Here is an 8,806-nt window from a genome sequence, read left to right as displayed (position 1 = left end):
CAAATACCAAAAGTATGAGTGTACTGGGTCTGGCTGGGATGTTAACTTTCCCTGCAGCAGCCCATACAGTGCTGTGCTCTGCACTTGTAGCTACACTTGTGCTCTGCACTTGTAGCTACCGCTTGCACCACAGCAATGGTATCACATAGTGTTGTGTCTGCTGCTGAGCAATACTGGCACAGCATCAGGACTTCCTCTACCCTCCTCAAGAGCCAGCAGGCTGGGGGTAGGCAAGAGGTGAGGAAGGAACATCACCAGGGCAGCTGACCTAAACCAACCAAAGGGATATTCCATACCATGTGATGTCACACTCAGCAATAAAAGGTGGAAAAAGGAAGGAGAGGGGAGGGGTGTTGTAGTCCCAAAGCTGGGAAAAAACAATAAACCTTGAAGAATATAGGGAGGCCAGTAGCTTGTGTAGTCTTTTTGTAGCTTGTGTAGTCTTTTATCTGAGAAAATAAGGAAAGAGAGAGACAGGTAGCCTTGAGGTAGAAGCAGCAAGTAAGATAGGGATAAAAGGTCAAAAACAAGGAGAAAAACAGCTCCAGACTGAACTATTGTAACCTTTTGCTAACTAAGGGTCATTAACAAATTAAAAATCACACCCAACAAAATGCTAATGTGTAATGTATGCTAATGTGGGATTTGGTGTTCTCTATGCCCCATCACGCGCCCCCCCCCCCCCCCCCCCCCCCCGCTGTTCCTCTGTAATGTGCAAACTCAGTAGAGATACATTAGGTGAGCTGTAATAGTCAATCAAAAGTAACCAAAGAGATAGTTTTCACAAGTTTGCTGTGTATAAATAACGGTGATTCGAGTCAGAGGTGTGCTTGCTTTGTGAAAGATTGCCAAGCACCTGACTCTGCAGAGTTATATCATTATTTATTTAATTAAAAGACCTTCGTGTGGATTCCGACTCTGTGTGCTTATTGGCGCAGCACACCAGGCACGAACCTAGGTGGGGTCTCATTGTGAAAACGTCTGTCCTCCTCCCGAACAATGACTATGTCCGTTGAGCCCCTGCTTCAAGGACGTGGTCAAGCATTGCTCATTGATAGGAAGTAGAGAGTAATTTCTAGGCAGTTCAGCTGCCTAGCAAGGTAAAACCACCACAACCTCAAGGACTGAGATAAGGACATGAGGATCACTCTACAGTTATCGTCGCGGGCAAAACAGACTTACCAAAGGAAGATTAATAAAATTTATTACCTATTGCTGATGGGCTGGAGTGGTGAGAAACAAAGAAACAAGCTGGGGGTACCTTCCCCCATCCACTCTCTTCCACCTCTTCCCTGCCCTGAGTGTTGCAGGGGGGGCAGGAGTGGGGCTGCGGTCAGTCCATGGTGCTTCATTTCCACCGCTCCTTCACGGTCACTCTCTCCCCTGCTCTGGTGTGGGGTCCCTCCTGTGGAGAGCTGACCTTCCTGGGCTGGTCCTGTGTGGGTTTCTCCATGGGCAGTGGCTCTTTAGGAGCCGCTCCAGCTGTGGATCTGTGCCGCAGGGTCTATCGATCAGGAGCAGGTTAGTCCGGCTTGGGACCACCTTAGGACCCCCCCTGCTCCTGCTTGGGCTCCTCCATGGGCTGCAGCATGGAGATCTGCTCTGCCATGGTACACCATGGGCTGCAGGGGGGCAGCCTGCTCCACCATGGGCCTCTCCACAGGCTGCAGGGGAACTTCAGCTCCAGCACCTGGAGCACCTCCTCTCCCTCCTTCTTCACTGACCTTGGTGTCTGCAAGGAGGTTTCTCACTCCTCACTCTCCCAGCTGCTGTTGTGCAGCAGTTTTTTTGTTTGTTTTCCTTTTCTTGGATGTGCTTTCACAGAGGCACAAACTGTGTTGGTCATGGCTTGGCTCTGGACAGCGGTGGGCCCCTCTGGAGCCAGGTGAAACTGTCCCTTATCTAAAATGGGGCAGCTTCTGGATTCTTCTCACAGAGACCACCCCTGCAGCCCCCACTGCGTTGCCAGACCCTTGCTATGTAAACCCAGTACACTGAGGCAGCTAGGTCAATGCTGTGAGAAACACTCTGGCCAATACCATAGGCTCAGGCGAGGATCTCAGTGAAGTAGCAATTTTATTCGCGATTGCAATGGCAGGTGACTGGCAAGCAGGAGCGCACCTATTAGTTACATAGCACAGTTTATATACTTTATTTCTTGATGACCAGGACCCTCCCCTGTTTCCCCATTGACTGGGTAGTCCAGGTTCACAACCTATCCGACGCTTTACAAATAATACATGGCTTTCAGTTGCTAGCCTGTTATCTTTCAAGTTTCTAGTGACTTTTTACTCTGTGAAGTGATAATGTTTCTTCCCTTATCTGACTTTGCTTGACACCCCATGAATTTTGCTTAATTGCACTAAGGAGTCTGATTGTTGTCTGCATTTTACAAGGTTGTCTGGTAAGCTTTCTTATCACTGCAAGCATATCTCCATGCCACATTCCTTCCCTCTAAACAATGTAACTCTAAACAATGTAACATCTATACAAACAAACAAAACCCCACTCTTTCTTACATGGTCACCTACACCCAGTAAATGCTTTTCTATTGAATAGCATTTTAGTACTTGTCTTTCTTCCCCTATGCCACCCAATACACTGAACATTCCCAAGAAGCAGCATGCCTGGTACTTCCTGTGCTTATGTTACAGATTCTGGTGCAAAACCAACATTTTGTTCCCACAATTCCCCCCTTTTCTTCTTTATAATTTGTTGAGTTTGCAAAACTTTCTCTGAGGCGTAATTTGGTAGATATCTTCCTCTTCTTCACTTTCTTTGCTTTCCATCTCCTCTAATATCATCTTATCTGAGTAGGGTGGTGGCTCCATGGTCATTTGTTTCAACAGTGCTGTTTCAATTAACCGCTGGACTAGTCCTCTTACACAGGAGATAATGCAACAACCAATGGCTGTGAAAACTCCTGCTACTACGATCAAGGATGTAAATATGGACATTACCATCCCTTTCCATTTACCAAACCAAGATTCCAACCATCCTGTGATGGAAGTGTCTGTTCCTAAGTTTTCTGCCAATTCACTGACAAGGGTGGTAAGCCCTTGCAATGCTCTAGATACTGTGCCATCCGGGGCAGTATTGTTGGGGATAAAAGTGCAACAATGGTTGTCCATGTGAGAAACTAGGTTGTGTTTTTGCAGTAGAACATGTTTTCAAAGTAGTGTGCTTTTGCAGTAGAAAACCAACCTTCTGTATTCAAAGGTAGTTGTGTAGTCATAACAAAGAGAAGTGCTAAGTAGATAAGAGGACAGTAGACGTCCTATTGGACACCCGCCATTGCAATCACAAATAAAATAGCTTCACAGAAGATCCTGTCTGAAGAAAATTATTTGAGATTTTTCTCACAATTTGGGGCTAGTCCTGGATCTTGTCGCCCTCCGAAGAGTTCTTGCCACCACAGACAGGAAGGTGCACCCTGCTGATTTCAGCAGTCCCATCAGGGGTGGTGGGTTGTCTCGGTATGGCCGGCAAAGGACCGAGACTGTTAATCTGAAGACAGGATCTGCAAAGCTCTGGGGAGAAGGGAGGCCAGCACTGACATACACAGACACAGCCCAGACACAGTACAGGCACAGGGATAACTGCTGATTACCTGGACCGGGAAGTCCATGCACGGACCGAGGTAAGGGAAACTTTACCATATATTGCCTCGGGGTGGGTTTGGGGAGACTTGTGTGGAGTGTGAATGAGATGCACTTTCAGTGCGAAGCGAGTGTGGAGTCCCGATCCAGGATTCCGTAGTCCCGCGAGGGGCACAGCCAGAGACGGATGAAGTGAAAGACAGACAAGTGAAAGAGAGTCTCAGGGTTTTGGGCCCTTGTGTGTACGGTACCCTGAGCACGGTGAGGTGAGGTGCTTGGCAGTACACCCCACCTCTGTCCTAATCCTAGGTAAAGGCGTGTGGTACCCTTTGGGTGGTGAAATCCACAGCAGCACGTCAGGAAGAGATGGGGATTAAGGGTTCCAAGAGTCAGCAGGGTGGGGGTGGAGACCCCAGGATTGTGCCTAAAGATAGTCCTTTGGGGAGAATGATAAGGAATTGGGAAGACAATCCAAAAACTAGGGAAAAAGATAAAAAAACAATGGTTAGATATTGTGTAATTGTCTGGCCTAAAAAGCCAATAAAAGGAACTTCAGTATTTTGTCCAAAATACAGGTCTGATGAAGACTGGATTTGTCAGACTTTGAATTTGTATGTAAATAACAAGGTTCCTTTTTTGGAGGAGGAGTCAAATTATGCTGCCTGCTGGGTGCAGGAGGTGAATCAGCTTTTATTGACAAAGGGTCAGGATCAAAAGAAAGAGGAATAAAAAGGAGTTAGAAGAAAGGGCCGGTCAGTGGGAACCCTTGGATAACTTACTCCCTCCCTATAACCCTAATATACTGGCAGAAGCAGCAGCTGAAGCTGCAGCTGCCCCAGAAGGGGGGGTGGTCCTTAAAAGGAAAGTGCACTCTAAGCTTCGACAGGAGTTAGAGTAATGTTAAAAAAGACATTGAAAATCTTCCCTTCCCTAATGATAATAGTGCTGGTACGTCTATGTACCCTCTTAGGGAGGTCCTGATGAGGCCAGGGCACAGAGGTTATGCAAACGCCCCCCTCACCAGTGGGGAGGTTAGGAATTTTAAGAAGGAAATGAAATCTTTAATTGAGGACCCTATAGGACTAGCAGAACAATTCGATCAGTTTCTGGGGTCTAATTTGTATTCCTGGGGGGAGATGATGTCAATCCTGAGTATGTTATTTACTGGAGAAGAGCGGGCATTGATCAGGAGGGCAGCTATGTGAGAATGGGAAAGAGCTAACCACTCAGTGCCACTTTTTGGGGAAACCAAACTGAGATTGGGGGATAAAATAATTACTGGGTAATTACTTACCTGAGGCAGGAACTAATTTGCTGGGAAGGGATTTAATGATGAAATTGGGTATACAGATAGTAACTGGTCAGACAGGGATAACGGTATCAATGAAGTTATTGACAGAAGATGATGAAAAAGAAATAGACCCTATAGTGTGGGTCAAGGAGGGAAATAGAGGAAGAATTAATATTACCCCCCGAAAATAGATATGCAGGAAGCATATGAGACAATAAAGAAGAAGCAATACCCTATTTCAACTGAAGGACAAAACGGTCTTAAATCAGTAATAAAAGAATTGATTAAGGATGGATTACTGGAACCATGCATGTCTCCTTTTAATACTCCTATTCTGCCAGTGAGAAAGGCTGATGGTTCTTACCGACTGGTACAGGATCTAAGGAAAATCAATGAGATAGTGCGGAAGCGCCACCCTGTGGTTCCAAATCCATACACTGTGATGAGCAAGATCCCACATGAACATAAGTGGTTCAGTGTGATAGATTTAAAAGATGCTTTTTGGGCCTGTTCACTGGACTCTGCGAGCAGAAATATATTTGCCTTTGAGTGGAAAGACCCTGAAACAGGGCGAAAACAACAGTACACATGGACAGTTTTACCTCAGGGGTTTACAGAATCACCAAATTTATTCGGCCAAGCTTTAGAACAGATTTTGGAGAAATTCCAACTTCCAAAGGAGGTGTTACTGTTACAATATGTGGATGATCTTTTATTATCAGGACCAGGGAAAACAGTGGTGAAAGAAGCCACTAACAAGTTGCTAAACTTTCTGGGAAAGCAGGGCTTGAGAGTATCGAAATATAAATTACAATATGTGGAGAGGGAAGTTAAGTATTTAGGGCATCTAGTGTCTGAAGGAAAATGAAGAATAAATCCAGAGAGGATTCAGGGAATTGTTGAGTTCCCCCTACCCAAAACTAAGAAAGAACTAAGGAAATTTTTGGGGCTGATAGGATACTGTCGATTATGGATAGAGGCATATGCTCAGAAGACAACAGGATTGGATCATAAATTATTAGACGAGGAGCCTAATACACTTGAGTGGACGGAAGAAGAAAAAGAGTTAATAGAAAATCTGAAGCAGAGCTTAATTACAGCACCAGTTTTAGCTCTACCTGCATTAATAAACCTTTTTACCTTTTTGCTACTGTGGATCAAGGAGCAACACTGGAAGGATTGACCCAGGAGTGGGGGGAATAAGCATCAACTGGTGGCTTATTTGTCTAAATCGCTGGACCCAGTTTCTAGAGGATGGCCTGAATGTGTTCAAGCTGTGGCTGCAACTGCTATCTTGGTGGAAGAGAGTAGGAAACTAACTTTTGGGGATCATCTGGTAGTTACTACTCCACACCAGGTGTAGTGGGTTTACGCGGCAAGATTTTGGTAGCAGGGGGCCATAGGGGTGGCTTCTGTGAGAAGAATCTAGAAGCTGCCCCATGTTAGGTAAGGGCCCCACTGCTGACCAGAGCTGAGCCAATAAGCAATGTTGTTTGCGTCTCTGTGAGAGCATATTTAAGAAAGGGGGGGAAAAAAAATGCTGCTACACAACAGCTGGGAGAGTGAGAGGAGTGAGGAACAGCCTTGCAGGCGCCACGGTCAATGAAGAAGGAGGGGGAGAGGTGCTCCAGGCGCCGGAGCAGAAGTCCCCTGAGGCCTGTGGTGAGGACCATGGTGAAGCAGGCTGTCCCCCTGCAGCCCATGGAGTACCACGGTGGAGCAGGGTTCCACACTGCATCCTGTGGAGGAGACCATGGTGGAGCAGGTGGACCTGCACTGAAGGAGGCTGCGGCCTGTGGAGAACCCCCACTGGAGCAGATTCCAGGCCGGACCTGTAGCCCGTGGACAGGAGACCATGCAGGAGCAGGTGACCTGGCAGGAGCTTCTGCCCGTGGGGGACCCAGGTTAGAGCAGTTCGCTCCTGAGGGATGGACCCCGTGGTACGGAACCATATCTGGAGCAGTTCTTGAAGAGCTGCTGCCTGTGGGAAGCCCACACAGGATCAGTTCAGGAAGGACTGCATCCCGTGGGAGGGACCCCACAGCACAGGGGACGAGAGTGACCGAGAAGGAACAGCGGAGACGAAGCGCTATAGACTGACCACAACCCCCATTCACCCATTCTCCTGTGCCTCTCGGGTGAGGAGTTGGAAGAGGGTGGATACGGGGAAGGCATTTTTGGTTTCTTTCCTTTGTTTCTCGCTTCTCTAGCTTGTTAGTAATAGGCAATAAATCTTACTGTCTCCCTATGCTGAGTCTGTTTTGACCGTCACGATAACTGTTGAGTGATCTCCCCGTCCTTATCTCAACCCTTGAGCCCTTTGCATCATATTTTTCTCCCCCTTTCCCTTTGAGGAGGGGGAGTGAGAGAGCGGTTGTGGTGGAGCTCGGCCGCCCACCTGAGTAAAACCACCACACCAGGTTAAAATGATTCTAACTCAGAAATCTGGGCACTGGCTGACTGATTCTAGAATTCTGAAATATGAGGCAATACTGATTGAAAAGGATGATTTAGTGTTAACCACAAAAGCATGCCTGAATCCAGCTACTTTCCTATGGAAAGGGGAAAGTGCTGGAGAGAATATAGAACATAGCTGCCTGGATTTAATTGAGTATCAAACTAAAATGAAACCTGATTTACAAGATGTTCCCCTGGAGGAAGGAGATATTCTGTTTATTGATGAATCCTCAAGGGTAGTACAGGGAAAAAGGTATAATAGATATGCTGTGGTTGATGGATTTACTGAAGAAGTGAAAGAGATGGGGCGATTACCCAATAACTGGTCAGCCCAAACATGTGAATTATATGCCTTAAATCAGGCACTTGTACTTCTTAAAGAGAAAAAGGGAACCATCTATACTGACTCAAAATATGCATATGGAGTAGTTCACACATTTGGTAAAATCTGGGAGGAACGTGGGTTGATCAATACTAAGGGGAAGGAACTGGTCCATGGAGAACTTGTAAAACAAGTCCTAGATAATTTGCTACTACCTGTCGAAATTGCAATAGTGCATATAAAAGGGCATCAGAAAAGGAATTCAGTCACTGCACAAGGAAACCAGGTGGCAGATGAAAGAGCTCGGGAGGCAGCCTTACAATCAGAAATCGCTATAAATTATTTTATACCTGAAGTACCCTCCCCACCAGAAAAACAGATATTTAGTGACAAAGAAAAAGAGGTTTTTAAGGAATTAGGAGCCACAGAGTCTGAAGGAAAATGGATACTCCCTGATGGAAGAGAAATGCTGAACAAGGCAATAATGAGGCAGATATTAATTCTTTTACACCAAGGAAGCCATTGGGAAGTTCAAGCAATGTGTGATGCTGTTCTACAAAAATATGTATGTATGGGAATATATATTCTGGCTAAGCAGGTGTGCAGGGATTGTGTAGTATGTCAGAAGGTAAATAGGAAGATCATTCGTAAGCAGTCAAAAGGGGGGCGAGAACCAGGAGCCCGACCTTTCCAGAGTACACAAGTGGATTTTACAGAACTCCCTAAAATAGGCAGATTTAAATACTTATTAGTCTTGACTGACCACTTATCAAGACGGGTGGAGGCTTTCCCCTCAGTATCTGCTACTGCAAACACAGTAGCTAAAGTAATTCTAGAACAAATAATTCTCAGGTATGGAATTGTTGAAAATATTGACTCTGATCAAGGAAGTCACTAGTGGGGTCCCTCAAGGCTCCATTTTAGGGCCAGTCCTCTTCAATGTTTTTATAAATGATTTGGATGTAGGGCTAGAAGGTGTTTTGAGCAAATTTGCCGACGACACCGAACTTGGAGGAGTTGTGGACTCGGATGAGGGTGGAAAGGCCTTGCAGAGAGATCTGGACAGATTGGAGAGCTGGGCGATCACCAACCACATGAAGTTTAACAAAAGCAAGTGCCGGGTCCTGCGCCTGGGAC

Source organism: Cygnus olor, chromosome W, assembly GCF_009769625.2.
Source record: "Cygnus olor isolate bCygOlo1 chromosome W, bCygOlo1.pri.v2, whole genome shotgun sequence".
Taxonomy (NCBI): domain Eukaryota; kingdom Metazoa; phylum Chordata; class Aves; order Anseriformes; family Anatidae; genus Cygnus; species Cygnus olor.
The sequence above is the reverse complement of the archived record's forward strand: the minus strand, read 5'-3'. Positions refer to the sequence as shown.